We start from the raw sequence: 24468 nt of genomic DNA, 5'->3' as shown, positions 1-24468 counted from the left end.
CCGGCCACTGAGTGATACTATGCTCACGACACCACTGTGGTGTCGCCTGCCACTGAGTGATACTATGCTCACGACACCACTGTGGTGTCGCTGGCCACTGAGCGATACTACGCTCACGACACCACTGTGGTGTCGCTGGCCACTCGAGCGATACTACGCTCACGACACCACTGTGGTGTCGCTGGCCACTGAGCGATACTACGCTCACGACACCACTGTGGTGTCGCCGGCCACTGAGTGATACTATGCTCACGACACCACTGTGGTGTCGCCGGCCACTGAGTGATACTATGCTCACGACACCACTGTGGTGTCGCTGGCCACTGAGCGATACTACGCTCACGACACCACTGTGGTGTCGCCGGCCACTGAGTGATACTATGCTCACGACACCACTGTGGTGTCGCCGGCCACTGAGCGATACTATGCTCACGACACCACTGTGGTGTCGCCTGCCACTGAGCGATACTATGCTCACGACACCACTGTGGTGTCGCCTGCCACTGAGCGATACTATGCTCACGACACCACTGTGGTGTTGCCGGCCACTGAGTGATACTATGCTCACGACACCACTGTGGTGTCGCTCGCCACTGAGCGATACTACGCTCACGACACCACTGTGGTGTCGCCGGCCACTGAGTGATACTACGCTCACGACACCACTGTGGTGTCGCCTGCCACTGAGCGATACTATGCTCACGACACCACTGTGGTGTCGCCGGCCACTGAGCGATACTATGCTCACGACACCACTGTGGTGTCGCCTGCCACTGAGCGATACTATGCTCACGACACCACTGTGGTGTTGCCGGCCACTGAGTGATACTATGCTCACGACACCACTGTGGTGTCGCTCGCCACTGAGCGATACTACGCTCACGACACCACTGTGGTGTCGCTGGCCACTGAGCGATACTACGCTCACGACACCACTGTGGTGTCGCCGGCCACTGAGTGATACTATGCTCACGACACCACTGTGGTGTCGCCGGCCACTGAGTGATACTATGCTCACGACACCACTGTGGTGTCGCTGGCCACTGAGCGATACTACGCTCACGACACCACTGTGGTGTCGCCGGCCACTGAGTGATACTATGCTCACGACACCACTGTGGTTTCGCCGGCCACTGAGCGATACTACGCTCACGACACCACTGTGGTGTCGCCGGCCACTGAGTGATACTATGCTCACGACACCACTGTGGTGTCGCCGGCCACTGAGTGATACTATGCTCACGACACCACTGTGGTGTCGCTGGCCACTGAGTGATACTATGCTCACGACACCACTGTGGTGTCGCCGGCCACTGAGTGATACTATGCTCACGACACCACTGTGGTGTTGCCGGCCACTGAGCGATACTACGCTCACGACACCACTGTGGTGTCGCCGGCCACTGAGTGATACTATGCTCACGATACCACTGTGGTGTCGCCGGCCACTGAGCGATACTATGCTCACGACACCACTGTGGTGTCGCTGGCCACTGAGCGATACTATGCACACGACACCACTGTGGTGTCGCTGGCCACTGAGCGATACTACGCTCACGACACCACTGTGATGTCGCCAGCAACTGAGTGATACTATGCTCACGACACCACTGTGGTGTCGCCGGCCACTGAGCGATACTATGCTCACGACACCACTGTGGTGTCGCTGGCCACTGAGCGATACTATACTCACGGCACCACTGTGGTGTCGCTGGCCACTGAGCGATACTATGCACACGACACCACTGTGGTGTCGCTGGCCACTGAGCGATACTACGCCTACGACACCACTGTGGTGTCGCCGACCACTGAGCGATACGATGTTCACGACACTACTGTGGCGTCGCCGGCCACTGAGCGATACTATGCTCATGACACCACTGTGGTGTCGCTGGCCACTGAGCGACACTACGCACACGACACCACTGTAGCGTCGCTGGCCGTTGACCACTACTTCGCGTACGACACAATTGTGGTGTCGCCGGACGGCAAAGTGTTAACTGGAGCCCCTCCACGCCCACACGTGCTTGGTAACCATTCAAACAGATCTGCAACCTCTGCTTTGGTTAGTATCTAAAAAGTATTCCACTCAAAATGCAGCGATTTACTTCCGCTTGGCTTGCCAACCATTTGTAACTTTCTGAGAAGCGTCATGAGTTGTGAATTTTGAGTTAAATCTACACCTTTCTCTTGTTGCCATATTAAAATTTGATTATTTTGCCAAAACACAGTGGAGTTTACAAAATCTCACCTCACTAACTTGTTGTGCAGACACAACTGCAAGAGAATTCTGAAACAGTCGTTTATTAAGTTTATTAATTCAGGAATTGAGGACAAATCAGTAGCTTATGGAAAAGCACATCCTCAAAATAAACGTGTAATGTCTTCAATTATGTTGTTCCCAAACCCATAGTATTTCTCGTTTCACCAGCTATTGATGGCCCTTAAAATTAAATTTTTCCTTAAAAAAAAGTCTGTAGTTACTGTAATAACACGGCAGACAATGAAGTTTTATATAATAAACGTATGGTAAAATACTCTCCTCTTTACTTGCTATCATTTGCCAAAGTCTCTTTTTTCTATCTCAAATCGTTTATGAAATATGAGGAATGTTGCAGATATTTCACTCTGGTTTTATCGCTGGCGTGACACGATTGCTGATGTAACGTCTGTGGTCCAAATTACGAGCTACGAATGTCCTTTACTAACGGTCATTAGTGAAATAAGTCCCTAATTTCAACCATCTTTCCAATGTACACTGTGCTACTTTTTAACGTGACTACGTATCATATGACTACTGAAGAAGTATGTAAAAAATGTTATAACTTTCTTGATACGAGCAAAAAATTATCGTTTACAATTATTCAATCTATTGGATACAACGGATGTTGACATTAGTTATTTATATCAACAAACCGTTTAAACTTCTCACAGCCTACAGTACCTACTAGAGTCAAATCGTATTTACAGATAACAACAACACAAAAGAAAGAAGCATCGAGGGAATGGGAAACAGTACAGATATTAATGAAGGTGCCGTTATTTGTTTACGAGTAATTCCTACGGTGTAGAAATTATTCTGTCACACTGTGAATCTAACGGGCCAGACTTCTTTGGCAACTGAATTTGTATGTCGTAGTCTGTTACTCCGATTATCAGACCATATTACCAACCATATAACTTTAGAACGAACTGAAGGACTATCTTGAGCTTACATTCTGTGCTTCGGCTGACTTTCAAGCTGTTTCATCTGTGCATGTCCCTCTCCACGAAGAACCTGCCAGTGCTCTGCCCTGTAGAGAATCCGCTGCGAGCGCAAAGTTTCTCCAGAGTCCCGCAGGAATCCTATCTGCTGCAGACTTACCTGCAACTCTTTCCAGGTCCCTACGGAGGTCTCCGACTCACCGTCTTGTTAAGACTCTCCTAAAACCACCAGTGAACCGCGATCTGCGGCACTTTGACGTGATCATTCTATTACGGCAATTCGCAGCTTCGTTTATTATAACGTTACTTTTGAGACAACTAAGGAAAGATCACAAACAAGGGAACCGTTATAGCTGCTTGGGCTTCCGCGGCCAGATACAGTTAACATGACAGATTTCTAGATCTCCATCTACGTACATTCTCTGCAAACCACTGCGAAGTGCAATTATTTGGTATTTTTCCCATTCCATTCACGAATGGGGGGCGAGAAGAATGATTGCTTACATGCGTCTGTGCGTTCTGCAATGAGTCTAATTTTGTAATCATGATACTTTCGGGAGCCATACCTAGGAGGTTTGTACTATATTGCTAGAGTCATAATTTAAAGGTGGGTCTAGAAACCTGAGTAGGCTTTCTCGGGCTAGATTACGTCTGTCTTCAATAGGCTGCCAATTCAGTTTCTTCAGCATATCCGTGACAATTTCCCGGGGTTGAACAAACCTGTGACCTTCTCTGTATACGTTCAACAGCCCCCCGGTTAGTCCTCTTTGGTACAACTCCCACACTCTTGAGAAATATTCTAGGATGCATTGCAGTACTGATTTGTAAGCAATCTCCTTTGGAGACTGGTTGAATTTCCCTAACGCTCTACTACCACTCAACCGAAGTCTGCTACTTACTTTACTCACGACTGAACCTGTGTGATCATTCCATTTCATTTCCCTACAAAGTGCTAGACCCAGGTATTTGTAAGAGTTTACTAGTTCCAACTGTTACTCACTGATACAATAGTCATGGAATACTACATTTTTTCGTTTTGTGAAATGTACAAATTTACATTTCTGGATATTTAAAACAATTTGTAAATCTTTGTACTACTTTGAAATCTTACAAAGTTTTGACTGGATATTTACGCAGCATCCTTCAGATTTAACTTCGTTGTGGATAACTGCATCATCTGAGAAAATTCTGAGAATATAATTAATATTACACAAGATCATTAATATACAACACGAACAGCAAACGAGCCAACACTTTCCATCGAGCACACTCGAAGTTACTTCTACATCTGTCGATGATTCTCCGTTCAAGGTAACTTGCTGTGTCCTACCTACCAAAAAATCTTCAGCCCAGTCACAAATTGCGCTTGGTGCCCCATACGATCATACTTTTGGTGATACTAATAGTAAGTGTGATACTGAGTCAAATGATTTTCGGAAATACAGCGCTCACCTGACTGTCTTGATCCATGGCTTTCAGTATGTCATGTGAGAAAAGTGGGGGTCGCTTTTCACATGATCGATGTTTTCGAAATCCGTGCTGGTTGGCATGGAGAACGTCATTCTGTTCGAGATATCTCATTACGTTTGAGCTCAGAATATGTTTTACTATTATACAACAAATTGATGGCAAGGATACTCGACAGTAGTTTTGTGTACCATGTCTGCTACCTTTCTTGTAGTCGGGTCTGACTTGTGCTTTCTTCGAATTACTGGGTACGGCATTTTGTTCGTAGGATCTACGGTAGATAATATTTAACAGAGGGGCTAACTCAACAGCAAACTGGGTATAAAATCTGATGGACATTCGATCGGGGCCTGGAGCTTTGTTCAAATTTAACGATTTCAGCTGTTTCTCAAAGCCACTGACATTTCACTCATAGTTTCTATGGTACGAGAATTAAATTGGGGCAATGTTCCTGGATTTTTCTTTGTAAAGGAACATTTGAAAACAGAGTTAAGCATTTCTGCTTTTGCTCTCAGTTTCAGTTCCAGTCTCGTCCGTGAGAGACTGGACATTAACTTTGATGCCACTAGCCTTTACAAACGATCAGAATTTCTTTATGTTTTGTGGAAGATTTCTCGACGGTATGGTACAGTGTCATATTATAAATAACCATCACTGATGAAAGCAACGTTTCGTCTACGGTTATAGTGTACTGGCTAGACCCAAAAAAGGCAATTGTAACCGTAGCCAAAACGTTTCTTTCATGAGTGATATGTGATATATGACGCGATACCGTACCCAGTAAACTTCCATGAAAGGAAACTCCCGTTTTTCTAATACTGAAAAAGTAGAATAGAACTAGATTCAGTAATTACAAACAAAATGGTCATTCAATCTCTGGATATAATCTTTAACATCACGATCTCACTATCTGCATGGTATCAATAGTAGAGAATATTCTGCTAGAGGGCGCTTGACAAATACAATTAATTATATCACATTCTTTATGGGGCGAACAATTTGGTTCTTCTGCATTGTATGTGAAGAATACGAAAATTTGGTAGATTACGGAGGAATAAACGTGTGGAACTTGTAAGGTGTCCACATTTTCTGGGCCTTGCATAAGCTGCATAACGACGATACCGAATAAAATTCCCGGCAAATAACGATATTATTAACAACAGGAAATAATTAGAGCCATATCATGTCCGGAATAACAAACGATTTACCCTTTTAACGACAGGGGCATGAGTAATACAACAAAGTGAACGCAGCTTGGAGACGGACAGGGGAGGTGGCTAATAACATTGGAACGGCTCAGTTAGTTTTAACGAAAGAAAGCTCAGGTGCACTGCAGAAAGAAATAACAGAAAATCAATATAATACCTATCAGAATAAACACGGCCGAGACGCAAGTAAGTGGCCAGAGTACAATAACGAGAGGAGACCCAGGCAACAAAAATACGAATTGATCTTTAACGTGGGAGCGGTCGGCTGAATCAGACATGTAACGTAGTAGAATCAAGGTTGGGATGATAACGTCATATAAAAGCACTTTGAGAACTCAATTAAGACACAGAGACAGAGAGAGCGGGCGCTCAAGTCTAACGGCGGGCCACGCACCTGCGTGTGGTAAAGGCGCGACTCTGACTCTACTTTAAATGGTTCAAATGGCTCTGAGCACTATGGGACTTAACATCTGAGCTCATCAGTCCCCTAGACTTAGAACTACTTAAACCTAACTAACCAAAGGATATGACACACATCCATGCCCGAGGCAGAATTCGAACCTGCGAACGTAACGGTCGCGCGGTTCCAGACTGAAGCGCCTAGAACCGCTCGGCCACTCCGGCCGGCCTCTACTTTACGTTTGCGAAATGAGGGCGCTACGCTTCACGTATCGTGGTGACAAATGTAAAGCGATAGTTAAATATTCCTGCGGGAATCTTTTCTGGCTGAATTTTGCGCACGTTGCTTCAACCCAGAGCGAGTGTGCAATTTTGATTAATTTCGACCAGGGAAATTACTTTCAGTCAAGGTCAGAGCAGTGAATAAGCGATTTCAGATCCAGCATGGAGACAACGCCGCCCTAGTTCCCGTTTGGTAATGTACGAAGCGCTTTTGCCGAAATTAAATGTTGAATCCAATTTTGCGAGAGTTGCATACTCCAACATGCGTACGCTTTAATAGAGAAATTCAAGAGCTAATTACTAACCTATCCTCCAATGAGTACATGAGAATAGATTAAATAAAGTCATCCTCCCCCAATTTAGTTCATTGTACAGCTACGACGTAGGTGTAATTTTCACTGCTAAAGATTTACTTGTTACGATTGATAACATTTTCACATATAGAGATATAGTTTGATTAATTACATATTCAATGTTTAAGTATTAATTGATTTATAGAGAGAAGAAGTAATTAAACTTGCTTATTGATTATAACTTTATTCTTGAGAGCTTTGTTAAATTAAATGTAATATGGAAATGGGAGAGATTGTGTTATCATTGTAGGTTAAATCAAAAACTTGTATTCTTGGAATATCTCAGTAGCATTTTCATTACTTTGAGGTAGGACCAGAATTAAAGGATATGTGGAATGTCTGTTTACCACCCTGGGCTTCAGAAGACAGTCAGAAAGTCATCCTTTGCCGCATTCGAGATTAACAAATCCAACGACACGTTACAACCTGTTAGTGTGAATAAATGAAGTTTGTTGTTGCTGTGTTCTTCAATCCAAAGACTTGTTTGATGTATCACTCCATGCTACTCTACCCTGTAAGAGCCTCTTCATTACCGGATAACTACTGAAACCTCAATCCTTCTGTATCTGCTTGCTGTATTGAACTCTTGGTTTTCCTCTACGAGTTTTACACTCCCCCCCCCCCCCACCACCACACCCCCACTCGCACACACAAAAAACTTCACTACTATATTTAATTGGTGACCCCTTTATGTCTCAGAATGTGTCATATCAACCGATCCCTTCTATTTGTCAAGTTGTGCCACAAATTTCTTGTCTCCGAAACTCACTCAGTACCTGCTCATTACTTATGCGATCTACTCATCTAATCTTCAACATTCTTCTGTGGAACCACATTTTGAGAGCTTCTATTCCCTTTTTGTATAAATTGATTATCGTCCAAATTCACTTCCATGTATGGCTACACTCCAGACAAATGCTCTCATCACAAAAGACTTCGTAGCTCGTAAATCTATATTCGATGTTAATAAATTTCTCTTCTTCAAAAATGCTTTTCTTGCCATTGCTAGTCTATGTTTTATATACTCTCTACTTCGGTCATTAACAGTTATTTTGCTGCCCAAATAGCAAAACTCATCTACTTCTTTAAGTGTCTTCTTTCCTAATCTAATCCCATTAGAGTCACCTGACTTAATTCGATCACATTCCATTACCCTTGTTTTGCTTTTATTGTTGTTCAACTTATATCCACCGCACGAGACACCGTCCATTTCGTTCAACTATTCTTCCAAGCCCTTTGTTACTCTGACAGATTTACAGTGTCATCGGGAATCATCAAAGCTATTAGCCAGAATGAGATTTTCACTCTGCAGCGGAGTGTGCGCTGATATGAAACTTCCTAGCAGATCAAAACTCTGTACCGGACCGAGACTCCAACTCGGGACCTTTGCCTTTCGCGGGCAAGTGCTCTACCAGGGCTAGAAAGTTTTAACAGCCGAGACGTCATCGCTTATCGGACATTTCACATCGCAGAGGTCTACAATAAAGATATGGGTAAATCATATTACTACTATCAAAGCTATAATTTCTTTCGCTGAACTTTAATTCCTACTCCAAATTTTACTTTGGTTTCCTTTACTGCTTGTTCAGTGCACAGATTGAATAGCATCGGGAATAGGCTACAACCTTGTCTCTCTTCCTTCTCAATCACTGCTTCCCTTTCGTGTCCCTCGATTGTCATAATTGCCATCTGGTTTCTGTACAAGCTGAAAATAGCCTTTCGCCCCCTGTTTTTTACCACTGCTACACCGAGCGAGGTGGCGCAGTGGTTAGCACACTGGACTCGCATTCGGGAGGACGACGGTTCAATCCCGCGTCCAGCTATCCTCATTTCGGTTTTCCGTGATTACCCTAAATCGCTCCAGGCAAATGCCGGGACGGTTCCTTTCAAAGGGCACGGCCGACCTCCTTCCCCATCCTTCTCTAACCCGATGAGACCGATGACCTCGTTATCTGGTCTTCTTCCCCAAAAACAACAACAACCACTGCTACCTTCAGAATTTCGAGGAGTGTATTCTAGTCAACATTGTCAAACGTTTTCTCCAAAGTCTACAAATGCTATGAACGTAGATTTGCATTTCCTTCACCTATCTTCTAAGATCCAAACTGGTCTTCCCCGAAGATCGACGTCTACCAATTTCTCCACTCTTCAGTACAGAATTTGTGCTAGTATTTTGCAACTATGACTTATTAAATTGATAGCTCGGTAATTCTCACGTCAGTCAGCAACTGTTTTCTTTTGAACTGGAATTATTACATTCTTCTTAAAGTCGGAGGGTATTCCGCCTGTCTCATACGTCTTGCACACTGAACGGAAGACTTTTGTCATGGCTGGCTCTCCCGAGGCTATCAGCTGTTCTGACGCAATATCGTTTACTGCCGGGCCCATGTTTCGACTTAGATCTTCCAGAGTTGTGTCAAATTCTTCGCGCAATATCAGGTCTCCCACCTCATCTTTATCTACGTCCACTTCCTTTTCTATAATATTGCCTTCAAGTTTATTTCCCACGTGTAGAACCTCTACATACTCCATCCAGCTTTCAACCTCCCGTTCTTTGCTTAGGTTTTCAATCTGAGCTCTTAATATTCGTACAGCTATTTCTGTTTTCCCCAAACGCTTCTTTAATTTAACTATAAATGGTACCTACTCTTCCCCTAGTGAAATATGCTTCTAAATTCTTACATTTGTCCTCTAGCCATTCATGCTCAGCAATTCTGCACTTCCTGTCAGTCTCCTTTTCTAAACGTTTGTATTCCCTTTCGCCTGCTTCAGTTGCTGCATTTTTATATTTTCTCCTTTCATCTGTTAACTTTAATATCTCTTTCGTTATCCAAGGATTTCTACTAGGCCTTGTCTTTTTATCTGTTTGATCCTCTGCTACTTTCATTATTTCATCTCTTAAAGTTGTCCAGTCGTTTTCTGCTGTATTTATCCCCCCTCACTCCCCCCCCCCCCCCCACCTCTTGTTAACCGTTTCCCGATTCTCCCTCTGAAACTCTCAGGAACCTCTGGTTCTTTCAACTTATCCAGGTCCCATCTCCTTAATTTCCTATCTTCTTCCAATTTCTTCAGTTTTAACCTATTGTTCATAACCAATAAATTGTGGGTAGAGCCCATATCTGGCCCTGGAAATGTCTTGCAGTTTAAAATCTGGTTCTTAAGTCTCTCTCTTACCATTATATAATCTATCTAAAACCTTCCGGTGTTCCAGGTCTCTTACACTTATACAGAGTTCTATTATGATTCGCAAACCAAGTGTGAGCAACGATTAATTTATGATATTTGAAAAATTTTACCATACAGCTTCTTCATTCATTCCTTGTCTCTAGTCCATAATCATCTACCATTTTTCCTTCTCTTCCTTTTCCTACTACCGAATTCCAGTTCCCTGCCACAATTACATTTCGTCTCCTTTAACAAGCTGAATAATTTTCTTTATCTTATCGTACATTTCTTCAATCTCATCATCATCTGCGGAGCTAGTTAGCTTAAATGAAGATTACACTCAGATACGTTTCACCAACAGATCAATAGCAATCACTCATGAATGCATTAATATTAACGTCTGCTAAAAGTATCCTACCTTAGCCCATTAATTTTGGTCGTAGACTGACGATATCAGGAGCAAATGAACGGTAAAGGTTTTAGAGCTGCATTCTGCTACTGCCGAAGATCAAGTATAGAACTGCAACTAGCTTTGTTTAAATTTCCGTAGCTCAAGTTTAATTTTCAAGTTCCTCTGTTTAAAGCAAAGATTTCATCATTTTACTACCATTCCCTTGACTGGATCGTTTCGGTTTATCTGTTAATACAGCTCAGTCTTACGTTTTGGTTAAAACCAGAAACCTGAGTACATGTGCCAAAGCCGGGCGGTGTGGCCGAGCGGTTCTAGGCGCTTCAGTACGGAACCGCGCGACCGCTACGGTAGCAGGTTCAAATCCTGCCTCGGGCATGGATGTGTGTGATGTCCTTAGGTTAGTTAGGTTTAAGTGGTTCTAAGTCTAGGGGACTGATGACCTTAGATGTTAAGTTCCATAGTGCTCAGAGTCATTTGAACCATTTGAACATGTGCCAAATATTATATAAATTTAGTAACACGTCCATACCTGAGGAGGTAAGTCAGCTAGACCCTACTTGTTTCTTCTTCAGGCATGAGTAGTTGCCTGTCACAAATAGTTTAGTTTCAAATATGTAGTTATTTTTATTTGTATTTGTTTTTTAAATGTTCAATATCTTCGTCCAAGTTATTAATAATATTTATATGGGATTTGTAAACGGTTCTCCGTAAATGGAATTTCGTTTAGTTTCAGGAAAAACGTAGTATATTTTATCTGTACAACAAACGGAATAATATCAACAATTAATGTAGCACATAATCAGGAGTCAGTGAATATGGTAGAATCCTCAACAGTTTTCAATCCTAATTTGCAAAGGAAGAAAGATGTTACTGAGCCTCTGAAACAGTGAAGTGTGGCAGTTTTCCGCTTTACATAATTGCTTATTTTAGAAACAAAGCCCTCTTCAATATGTTGTGACATAAATTCTGAGATATATCTTCACTTAGGAAGGAAGATGATTGCACAAAAGAAAGCAGAGAGATTAGGATATGATGCTCACATATATCACATAGTCATGTATATAACCATGCACGAAATTTTCATATTCTCTCGCTCACTACGCACGAACTATTAGTCCTACAGGAAAACTAAGCAGGATCTTTTTCTAGGAAATTTTATGTAGTTAAATTCTGTTCTGAATTCACAACTTTGAAGTAGTCAGTTTACATAAAAAAGTACGAAAATAAAATACGTCACAAATAATCCATCACAATTTGAGAAGAACAATAATGTTCACAGCTACGGGCTACTACACTAGAAGGAGAAATCCCAATTTGGGAAGAACAATAATGTTCATAGCTACAAGCTACAACACCAGAAGGAAAAATGCCCCAATTCCTCATTACCAAAGGTGTAAGCGGCTCAGGAAAGGGTTCTATAAGCAGCCACAAAAATATTTGACCATTTGCTCAATAACATAAAAAATCCGATAAGTAACGAAATGGAACTGAAATCATTACTTCTGTAAAACTCCCGTTTTATATACGAATATTTCATTAAAAAGTGGCAGCTTCTATGTCACAGTTGAGAAAGACGTTTCCGTCGTCGTTAAATTTGTGTATCCTACGTAATTTCAGCAGTAGCAATCCTTATTAAATTTAAGCCATTGCGCTATTTAGTAATCTGTAAATAGCCAGCCAGCAAGTCATCATTAACATAAACAAATCATGTGTACGTAGCCTGTAGACTGATATCTTGTACCTAATTTCGAAAGAAATGTATGATCTATGGAACATGTAAGTAAATCATTAAGTAACAATCAAAAACCTAATTCTTGCTCGTTTCAGATGCTCAAGAAACACGAGTTCAAAATCTTGAGGTCGTTGTTACCAGGGCTGTGCCTAAAGGCCACCATCTGCTTTAAAGCGGAGAACAGTCCGACTGTAAAAACTTTCCGTGCCCTCGAGCCTACTGTATTCGCAGCCCACACATTTAAGGCTGGCTGTCTCCTCGGGCGGGATCCGTTTGCCGATACGCGCCTGTAATAACGAAACGATAAGGAACGGCTCGATCCCCCCATAAAATTTTGTCGCCGTAATACACTACGAGGGCCGCTCCGCCGTTACCGTCCATTTCGTCTTCCGGGAAAGAGCGAAGGGGGAACTCACACAGCATTTACTACCTGCTCGCACGTTCTGTACGTAGATTTATCGCCTAACTGCAGTCGTTTTCACACGTTCGTGATGCCGTTGATGGTTCAGCAAAAAATGTATGTAAACGGTGAACAAACTATCCATTCCATTTCACCTGAAGGAAAATAGGGGCCTCGTGTATAATCTATGCAGAAAAAAAGAAACTTCACTCGGAAAGTATCTGTAAGCTTACCTGAAGTAAAAGTACACATTTTATTCTGGAAAACTATTACATGTGTTATCGTTTCCGCTTAAAATAGTTAAACGAAGCGTTAAGCAAGTGTGAATCATTGAATCCTCGCCTGAAGTCATCAGATTCTTCTTCTCATATACAGAATATTTTAAGAATTAACTGTTTCTGAAACAACAAGATGTTTTAACCCAGAATGCATAACGCATAAGGGGCTAATTGGCTTACAGCTTCTATTTCCTGCCACCGTGGAACGAATGTGCTGTCACAGTGCTAGTGGGAAGTGTACATAAACGTGCAGTATCCACCGTAACTTGAATCTACTTGAAGCATAATGAAGGAAGGACCTTCGTTTCGTCGTTTATCTGAGTGGCGAGTGATTTTTATTATCGTAATTTTTTTTGTTCTGGTGATCTGAGGCGCTACTGATGGCTCTCTTCGAAAGAGTGGTTAACTTGCATGCATGTTGTTTTGTTTCTGATGTTTGGGATTGCGTGGTACCCATTTTGTTTTTGATATTATGGGATCCGTTAACAAAGCTATGACTACTTGTCCCACACTTACGTCAGCGAAACACCCTCCCCCCCATTATCATAAAAAAGAAGCAAGACACATCACCCCAGAAGAAATTTGCACTTTCTCCAAAGTTGGGAACGACAATGCTCCAACCGTGTCCAACGAACGAGGTTTACTGCTACTCTAACCTAAAGTCGCATCAAAGGTAGAATCGCAGCTAAGAAAAAGCCGTGTGCAATCAATGAGGGCGACATGGCTAAAGTTGACAAGTCGGAGAAGAAAGAACTTCCTAGAAGGCGTCGATGTGAATTTTCTTCTACGGATTCTGAAGACAGTGTGTCAGACATTAGCTACGCCGAAAGTGGCGACTGCTTGGCCTTTCTTAATGATAGTGCAGAGGCTGTAGAATCAAATTATAATGAAATGAATACCCCTAGCTGCATACAGGCATTGATAAAAGTCAACAGGGACAGTTGAAAATGTGTGCCCCGACCAGGACTCGAACCCGGGATCGCCTGCTTACATGGCAGATGCTCTATCCATCTGAGCCACCGACGACACAAAGGATAGTGCGACTGCAGGGACTTATCTCTGTCTTCGCCTCCCGTGAGACCCACATTCCGAACTTATTGTCCCGCACTATATTCATAGTGCCCCTGCCCATTATACTCATTACTCGAGGCTTTTCGCCGATTCCCGTAAGAGTTCGGGCACTGCTTGTGCATTCGCACAGAAGAAGATGGTCAAATGGCCGGTGAGCTTTAACCATAAATATATATGTAGAAGGTATCTGTTTTTTCGGACATGTCCGAAAGAACAGATACCATCTTCATATATAGCTGTAGAATCACTTCATGTTGAAGAGATTTTACCCTCAGCCGATTGCCAAGACGACGGGGAGGATTCTCATTCGACAGTTCTCAAGAACCCTGGAGAACCTCAAAAAGATGTCAATGGATCCCAACGAACAAAACCGAGAACGATTTCCCCAAGCTCTCGATGGCCTCCTGACCATCCATAATACTATCTAAATGACTTGGTTTTGGCGAAGCACCATGCCCAAAAGTACTCTGGGAAGATTGTCGAAACAACTGGCAACGAGATTCGCGTTTCCAGCAAGGTCGAAAGGGGGACTAGCTGGAGATGGCCAATCGAGGATGATGCAGTCAATAGGATCAAACTAACATGGTGCGGAAACTAAGCCCTCCTATTCTTTGAGCTAATTCTGTTTGAATAACTGTAGGCGACTATAATACTATACATAATTTATTTTTCTTGAAATATTCATTGCTTTTTCATATATTTCAGTTCACACTGTTGTTTACATACTCAAGCAGAATTTTTTTCGCTTACTATTTCTTAATGGAGATTTTGTTTTTTCGAAAAATTCAAAAATTTTAATAAAATAAATGGTTTTTCCTCGAAAATTTCTGTGTGCTGCCGACGTATCCCTGTCCATATCAGATTATGCCAACTGACCCTTGAGATAACGTCAACTAGCCTGCACCAGTTGTCAGTTGGCTCAGTAGCAAGCTTTTAGCAAAAGTGTTTTTAAGATTACCTAAACATGTGTTTAATTTGTGGGTCCTACATGATTTTGTAGTCAAAAATTTATGCTAGTCCACGCGTTCACCAGAATCTCTATGTGTATTACACAAAGAAATAGAAAAATCAGAAATCAAAATCCATGCCAACCAGTCCCGTTTCCACTATAGGTTTTCAGAGAACATTTTCTGCAGTTACTTGTGACAGGTTTTCAGATCTTCCTTTTTTTAATTCGTTAGTTCCACTGGTTTCATATGGCTGTTATTTGCCTAGAATTCGTCCCCTCTTCAGTAATACATCATTGTCTTTCTTTTTGGCAACAGAAATATTAAAATCGTACGTTGCAGTGTTTATGGTTAAAATCTTTAACTTGTGTAGATTCTTATACACCCGTCTTATTCATTTCTACGTGGAATCTGACTGACATTTCCCTGTTCTTGCCTCAGGTAGCCATTATCGTTTAACTTTCTGTCTTTTTCTCTATCAATATTATTGTTTTGCTGCTGATCACGCAAGGAAAACTCTCTTCAGCCTGAACGTCTAAGCAATATTCGTAGCGTCACACATATTTCGTCAAATACAGGGTGTACATAAGGTCCGCCAACACTTTCAATTAATTATTGCACGAGAACCAAAGACTGTACACACATCATACATATGTCGTTTTGAAGAGAAACCATGAAGGTTTTTTTTTTTTTTTTCATGTAAACCGCCACAGCGTAGTTTGGTAATTTGCCGATAGTCAGCGCTAGTCGCAAACATGGCGAGTTCAGGTGCGGAGCGAGCTTTCTGCGTGTTGGAATTCGACAAAACAAGTGTGCTACAGCTGTTCAACGGATGTCTAGTACCAAGTGCGGTGAGAGCCACCAACAAGGAAGGCCATTTACCACTGGCACAACAAATTCGTTATGAGGGGTTGGTTGCCTGTGCCCGGCAAAGAGAAACGGACGTCCCAGTGTGAGTGAAGTGAATGTGGAGCGCGTACGAGAGTTCATAAAGAGTCCAAAGAAATCGGTACTTCATGCATCCCATGAACTCAAAATGGCTCCAATCACAGTGTGGAAAGTCCTGCAACAGAAGCTGTCTATGCAGCCATTGAAATTGGAGCTAGTGGAGAAGCTCAATGACGACGACAAAGACAAGCGTTTTGAGTTTTGTTCGCAGTTGCAACAATTGAATAAGGATGGGGATGGCATTGTTGATCGCTTAATTTTTAGCGACGAATCCACTTTTCACACTAATGGGAAGGTAAACAGGCATAACTGTCGAATCTGGGGTACAAAGTATCCACACGAATGCATTGAATTTGAGCGTGATTCCCCCAAAGGTAAACGTTTTTTGTGCCTTGTCACGTCGAAAACTGTATGGGCCATTCTTCACCGAGAGCTCTGTCACTGGATATTCCTGCTTGGACATGTTGTAGCAATGGCTGATGCCTCAAATGCAATCGGACTCTCCGTTCATCTTTCAGCAGGATGGGGCTCCGCTCCATTTTCCACTACCACGTGATGTAGCAGAGCTCCGGGAGAGAATAGTCGAAGATGCCATACTGGGATGAGTATGGCACGAATCCAATAACGGTATTGACGTCTGCCAGGTCACTCATGGTTCGCATATCTAATGTTTGTAATTTTTTTTTTAGTTTCTCGTCAAAATGCAATATGTATGACATCTATACAATGTTTAGTTCTTGCGGAATAAATAATTGAAAGTGTTTCTGGACTTTATGTACACCCTGTATTTCGAGTGACTGTTGATTCTGCTTTTCTATTAATGTATGTGTATCATTGTATGTGTACTATTCCATCCGTTCAATACAAGAGAGTGCAGGCGACTACTGCAATTTTTCAAGTTTTAATGCATTTTCCTCAGTGTCCTGTAAACGTAGACAAACATCCGGTTTAACTCCATCCTCTGAGATTTCTATCGTTTTGACGGTGTTTGAAGGTCAACAACTTCTTACTCGAAGTGACCCAAGGCTGAACAGTATTTCGCAACATTTGGCCGGACAGTTTTATTTTTGAAAACAATTGACTCCATTTGACTGCAAATTACTTTGACAGTCAACGAAGTTCTTACTCAAAGTGAGCCAATGCAGAACAGTATTTCACAACCTTTGACTGGACACTTCTGATTTTGAAAACAATTTCCACCATTTGCTATTCATCTATTTCACACATTCATGATTTCAGGTTTATAACCGTTCTCAAGTGCAAGTTGCAATGTCACAATGTATTCGATCTGCCTAAATAACATGTCGGCTTTGAGACAGCATATATCTGGTCTTGTAAACCAGTCATCGTGTTACAGTATTTAAGTAAATAACAAATCCTGTAACACGACGACTTAGCGACATGTCAACCTGCATCTGAGAATGACTATAAAGCCGAAATCTTGATAGTGTGAAATAAATAAATATTATTTTACAACAAAATGGAGGAAATTTCTTTCAAAAATTCTACATGACTGTGATCCTCCACGACGGAAAAATCATTTGACTGGACAATCCCCCAGATGTCATGATCACGTTGTGATATTTGTTGTTGCATTGACAGCATAAGTGAAAGATCGAGAGAGAGAGAGAGAGGTTCGAGATGAGCAAGGATGCAGCTTATCACCGCTCTCGATCAACTCGTACATCGAAGAACTGAAAAAAGTTCGGAAGAGGAATGAAAATGCAAGGGGAACTGAAACCAATGCTAAGTTTTGTAAACGACATAGCAGATATAAGAAGGACCTGTAAGATCTCCTGAATGAAATTGTCAGCTTACGGAGCACAGATTATGGATGAAGCATAAATCAAATGTAGTCAATGGGGGCGAGGAGTAGTATAAAGGTGAATTACGACTTGTGCATGGGGACTTAATTAAATAAAATGAAATTATTTTTAGTTTTTAGTAGCTGTATGTCCGATTACACTGTTTCGTAATCGGTTGGCCCTGACTAGTATTATCACGCTATCTGACTGCAAAGAACAACAACAAAGAATGATATGAAAATTTTCGTTAACACAATTAATTAATTAAGTCCCCAGCAAATATAAAGCCTACTAAACCAAAGCACAAGTGTAATTGTTCTGTGTGTGGGAGTGTGACTCAGCGTACACATCTGGCACGGTTCTTCTCCAACAAGACAAGATTTTTTTAATACCAATTACACTGACGTGATAAAAGAAAATTAGAAATACTATAATTGCTCATGGAAAGCAGAATTACACTCTAATACAAGAACACACGCCAAATGCTTTGTTGACTGAACCTGTAATGACGCATTATTTAGGACACTGAAATAATGAAAAAAAAGAAACGGGGTTTGTTACCTCATTTATATTGATGAAAATCACTCTAATCCTTACAATATATCTCACACCGACTCTCTACTATCACATCTCAACCAGAACTCTCCAATATCACATCTCAGCAAGCACTGCCTACTAGCACATCTCAACAAACACTCTCTGCTACAACATCTCAGCACAGACTACTCCGAGTCCTCGACAGGCACTGACTACTACGAGCTCTCGACAAGCACTGACTTCTACGAGTTCTCTCCAAGCACTGTGGAGGCGGCAGAATAATACTCTTTGGCGCAATCTCTGGCGCAGTGGCTCAGTGTAGCCACCTTTCACTTGTTTAGCAAAAAAGAAAATGGCTCTGAGCTCTATGGGACTTCACTACTGTGGTCATCAGTCCCCTAGAACTTAGAACTACTTAAACCTAACTAACCTAAGGACATCACACACATCCATGCCCGAGGCAGGATTCGAACCTGCGACCGTAGCAGTCGCGCGGTTCCGGACTGCGCGCCTAGAACCGCTAGACCACCGCGGCCGGCCAGCGAAAAAGAAGCAAGACTGTGTAAGGTACACCGTATTTGCAGATAAGAGCGTTTTTACTCTCTTTCCAACTTTGCTATTTCAAATACATGAAGTGAAGTATCAGCGTTTCAGTACCTAGGGAGTAAGAACAGAGCGACAGGTTCCCAAACTGGCTAGCAGAGGCAGTTGGCCGTCTGGCGCTTTAAGAGGCAGTGGCATGAAGTGTCGATGCAGAAATCGCTTGTGATGTCGGCAAAGAGACATTTAGGGAAAGTATGTTTGCGAAAGACAGAGCAGATATTAGAAGAACTCGTAAGATCTTACGTAGCACAGATTATGGATGAAGCATAAATTGTTATTAAGAAATATTTGCTAAGGAAAGTTGCCTTTTGCCACTCAGACATTAGGTGGAGGCAATGGGTCAAAAATACTATCTTTCACTAGGTTTAAACTTCCAAGAAACGTTGTTATTAATAAATAAACGAATAACTTTGAAATAACCAAAGATGTACGTTCTTATACGATCAATGCCGATTGTACGCTCAAGTTACAGGCTGTGCACCATAGTCGCCAGCAGTCGACAGGATGGCTTTCGATGTATTCATGCGGTAGACCATGCTCTCGTTCCGTTAGTAGTTCGCTTTTAATCGGTGTGAACAAGTTCATTTTACGGTGTTTCTTAAATAAAAGCACAATAATGGTATCTGCGTAAAAATTCTTTGGACAAAAATCTTTTTGCCGCTTCATTACATAAAAGGCAAACAATAGTATTGCACCTTCAGAATACGACGGCGCTGCTACGACTCTACAAGAGGACATAAAACTACGAGAGGATCTCCGCATAACATATAGGAAGAATTCCTACGCACAGGCTCACTAAGTCAGTACGAGGACGGACTGGCTTAATTATCGCAAAACTCGGGTGGGAACGCGTGGCCAGTTATACTTTACGCCCCTCATATCACCATCTACCGACTCACCGGCTAATCTGAGACATTTCTGGAGGTTTAGTACGAGTGGGGGGGGGGGATTTCTTGTAACTGCACGGGATGGTCGAAACAAAGAAGATTTTTTTTTTGTTTATTCTTGTTTATGTAGCCTCCAACCAACCATTTGAAACAGATACTTAGAGCGGTTCTAGCCGCTTCAGTCTGGAACCGTGAGACCTGCCTCGGGCATGGATGTGTGTAATGTCCTTAGGTCAGTTATGTTTAAGTAGTTCTAAGTCTATGGAAGATAGTAACTGTTCCGAAAGAACAGATACCAATGATGACCATGCATTCCACGATAGTTCCTACAGTAGCAGCTTGCTTCGCTAAGACGTCAACTTTCTCGTTATAGCGGCTTACAGCGTGGGAAGGCACTCAGAGCAAGATTGCCTGTCCCCTCCGTTTATTGCGAACATATTTCAGTACAACATCCAGAATGTAAGAATTGGTTGTTTCATTCATCTCCGGTGCCGAATATCTTAAAGGACCTTCTTGGAGTCGGGCACGATTGTTGTTGTGGTGTTCAGTCCTGAGACTGGTTTGATGCAGCTCTCCATGCTACTCTATCCTGTGCAAGCTTCTTCATCTCCCAGTACCTACTACAACCTACATCCTTCTGAATCTGCTTAGTGTATTCATCTCTTGGTCTCCCTCTACGATTTTTACCCTCCACGCTGCCCTCCAATACTAAATTGGTGATCCCTCAAAGCCTCAGAATATGTCCTATCAACCGATCCCTTCTCCTAGTCAAGTTGTGCCACAAACTTCTCTTCTCCCCAATCCTATTCAATACCTCATCATTAGTTATATGATCTACCCATCTAATCTTCAGCATTCCCCTGTAGCACCACATTTCGAAAACTTCTATTCTCTTCTTATCCAAACTAGTTATCGTCCATGTTTCACTTCCATACATGGTTACTCTCCATACAAATACTTTCAGAAACGACTTCCTGACACTTAAATCTATACTCGATGTTAGCAAATTTCTCTTCTTCAGAAACGCTTTCCTTGCCATTCCCAGTGTACGTTTTATATCCTCTCTACTTCGACCATCATCAGTTATTTTGCTCTCCAAATAGCAAAACTCCTTTACTACTTTAAGTGTCTCATTTCCTAATCTAATTCCCTCAGCATCAACCCGACTTAATTCGACTACATTCCATTAGCCTTGTTTTGCTTTTGTTGATGTTCATCTTATACCCTCCTTTCAAGACACTGTCCATTCCATTCAACTGCTCTTCCAAGTCCTTTGCTGTCTCTGACAGAATTACAATGTCATCGGCGAACCTCAACGTTTTTATTTCTTCTCCATGGGCTTTAATACCTACTCCGAATTTTTCTTTTGTTTCCTTCACTGCTTGCTCAATATACAGATTGAATAACATCGGGAAGAGGCTACAACCCTGTCTCACTCCCTTCCCAACCACTGCTTCCCTTTCATGTCCCTCGAGTCTTATAATTGCCATCTGGTTTCTGTACAAATTGTAAATAGCCTGTCGCTCCCTGTATTTTACCCCTGCCACCTTCAGAATTTGAAAGAGAGTATTCCAGTCAACATTGTCAAAAGCTTTCTCTAAGTCTACAAATGCTAGAAACGTAGGTTTGCCTTTCCTTAATCTAGCTACTAAGATAAGTCGAAGGGTCAGTATTGCCTCACGTGTTCCAACATTTCTACGTAATCCAAACTGATCTTCACCGAGGTCGGCTTCTACCAGTTTTTCCATTCATCTGTAAGGAATTCGCGTTAGTATTTTGCACCCGTGACTTATTAACTGATTGTTCGGTAATTTTCACATCTATCAGCACCTGCTTTCTTTGGGATTGGAATTATTATATTCTTCTTGAAGTCTGAGGGTATTTCGCCTGTCTCACACATCTTGCTCAACAGATGGTAGAGTTTTGTCAGGACTGGCTCTCCCAAGGCGGTCAGTAGTTCTAATGGAATGTTGTCCACTCCCGGGGCCTTGTTTCGACTAAGGTCTTTCAGTGCTCTGTCAAACTCTTCACGCAGTATCATATCTCCCATTTCATCCTAGTTAAAGTTTTTACCCAATGCTACTGATGCTTTAGTTTCAGTTGCTCTGAATATTTGTACACGAGATATGAGAACTCCTGTTCATTCAAAAGCATAAGCTGGATTTCTAAAGATTTTACGTGGCAATTCAGAACTGCTGCCTTTCCATTACGGAATGTTCTTGGAAAAAACTTCCTACAGCAGATTCCATGACCATCTCTTTATTTTTGGTGCAGAGCATTATGTTCCTTAACGTAGGTTGTGGAAATGAATGTTCCTCACTTACTTCCCTGATTGTCATTTCAGGATGTCTGACTTTTCCTAGGCTTCCTCCACGTTATTTCAATCCAACTTATGTTCTAACTTCTACACCTTTCGCTGAAGAAAAGAAATCGTAAAAAATTGTTGTTGCTATTTATTTTGTCCAGTACTACCCGAAATTGCTTTGCCCGATACAACGCGAAGGTACCGTTTATAATATTAAAAATATTTTTAAAAAAATATAGTAGTGTTATATTTGTCACTTTTGCTGATGGCAAAGCTCTTGAAATGATAGTATGGTGCATAGAAATTTTTTTCTTGTTGATATTGAAATTACTTTCCGCCAACCAGCATCAAATTCCCATCAGACCGACGAGAACACCGACCGAGGGCACTGTTTAGAGGCTAGTGACAGATCTCAAAATCACACAGTTTGCGTAATTACCTTGCCCGGATACCGACAGAAAAGATCAGTAAAAGAGATCTCAGGGACGCTGAAATAAAAGTTTAATAAAGTAAATGCCAGTTGAACACTAGTAGCGTTCGACTGAGGCCACCAAACAATTTGTCAGCAACTCTCCTTCGCTGCAGTCTGAAAAGTTCTAAAACGCAAGGTAATAAATTGAGATGTGGCCTTAATGGAAGAGGAAAGTAAGTTCTTAACTCATACACAGCTACTGTAACAAAATTAGCCTAATTATTTAACCAAAAGTTACAGATAGGAGAGCGACTCTTATATTTTGTGAAATAGTCATCGAAAACAAACGAGAAAGAGAGAGAGAGAGAGAGCTCACAGCTCCTGCTTTTGTATAGTCCTAAACAAATTACGGTGACTGTTTTCTACTTGTTTCACAGAGCAATATATAAACATTTTTCTGGAATATTCTTTATCGGAACACCACAAAAATACTTTCCCTACATTAAATCGTGATCTTTTCTCCTTACTTTACAGATTTATTTACACGAAAAAACTTTATTCTTAATGTATTTTAGCGTTAATTAACCGTTGGGGCATGTAGTATTAATTATTCAAAAAGCAACATTTCACGTTGTGGTAGTTTAACATTCCCTTTGTTTCCAGAACGTAATTTTCTCTCTGCTGCGGAGTGTGCGCTGGTATGACAATTCTTGGCAGATTAAAAGGCTGTGCCGGAAAGAGACTCGAACTCGGGCCCTTTGCCTTTCGCGGGCAAGTGCTCTACTGACTGAACTGTCAGGAAGTTTCAAATCAGTGTACACTCCGCAGCAGAGTGGAAATTTCATTCTGGAAATATCCCGCAGACTTTGGCTAAACCATGCCCCCGCAATATCCATTCTTCCAGGAGTGCTAGTTCTCCAATGTTCGCAGGAGAGCTTCTGTGAAGTTGGTAAGGTAAGAGACGAGGAACTGGCAGAATTAAAGCTTTGAGGACGGGTCGTGAGTCGTGCTTGTGTAGCTGAGTCGGTAGAGCAATTGCCCGCGAAAGGCAAAGGTCCCGGCACACAGCTTTAATCTGCCAGGAAGTTTCATTCCCGTTGTTATTACTTCGGTTAGACATTGTCACAGCACACAACATAGAGAATAATCTGTTGTATCTAAAAACACAATAAAGAAGTAATATTACTTACTTGCAAACAAAACACAATACTCCAAGTTTAAGTTCGCGCCTGGGAAAACTCAGTAGGGACAGATAATTCGTTGGCACTCCCAAACGCTCTGTTTTTATTCATAACGGCTTGAGTGGTGTTCTTCCGTAGTCCACACCGCAGTAGCGCGAATGGTGCCGTCACCAAAGGTAGCGCTTAGGAATAGCTGCCTTGATACTACCCACCCTTCCCCTAGTTTCGGTTATGGAGCTGATAGTTACAAAATTTGGAAATTACACTCCCTAGATTTTCCTTTGCGTGACTCCATGCATATGTCTTGTGCAGTAAGTTCTGTAAACCAGCCATATTACGCCGCTGTCGCTGCACAAAATCGTACAGAGTGAGCAAAATGATACTGGCCCGGGCCACTCACTCGAGCAGTGTTTACTTGTGTTCGAAGTCTTTTCGGATGGTTGCGATTTTCATTCGCACCTCTTTGCCACTACGTTTTGTATTACAGACTTTGCTGAGGTTTTGCCAAAACACTCCACTCTTCAACTCTTAGACAAACGGTTCCACAAACTATTTCCACGAATTGTGCTTCACATAATACTCGACACTGAATAAGCACTGTTTCAGCATGAGCACCATTCTGTGTTGCATTCAACCAGTCATTAAATACGTCTCCCTCGCTCATTCAATCAAATGCAATAACGCAGCGAAACGCACGGGGCAGAGCATGGTGAAGATACCCATACAGAGACATGTGGCAGTAAATGATTGGTGCACCAAATTTATGGTTTCCAGCGTTTTCTGTGATGGGTAGATATCTTGTGGATTGACAAGTGTCAGTCCGCCTAAGTCTTAAAAATATTTTCTACTCTAGTTTTATTTTGCCCAGCCTT

The sequence above is a fragment of the Schistocerca serialis genome, chromosome 1 (assembly GCF_023864345.2).
Source record: "Schistocerca serialis cubense isolate TAMUIC-IGC-003099 chromosome 1, iqSchSeri2.2, whole genome shotgun sequence".
In the NCBI taxonomy this organism is placed as follows: Eukaryota; Metazoa; Arthropoda; class Insecta; order Orthoptera; family Acrididae; genus Schistocerca; species Schistocerca serialis.
Note: the sequence above shows the minus strand (reverse complement) of the source record.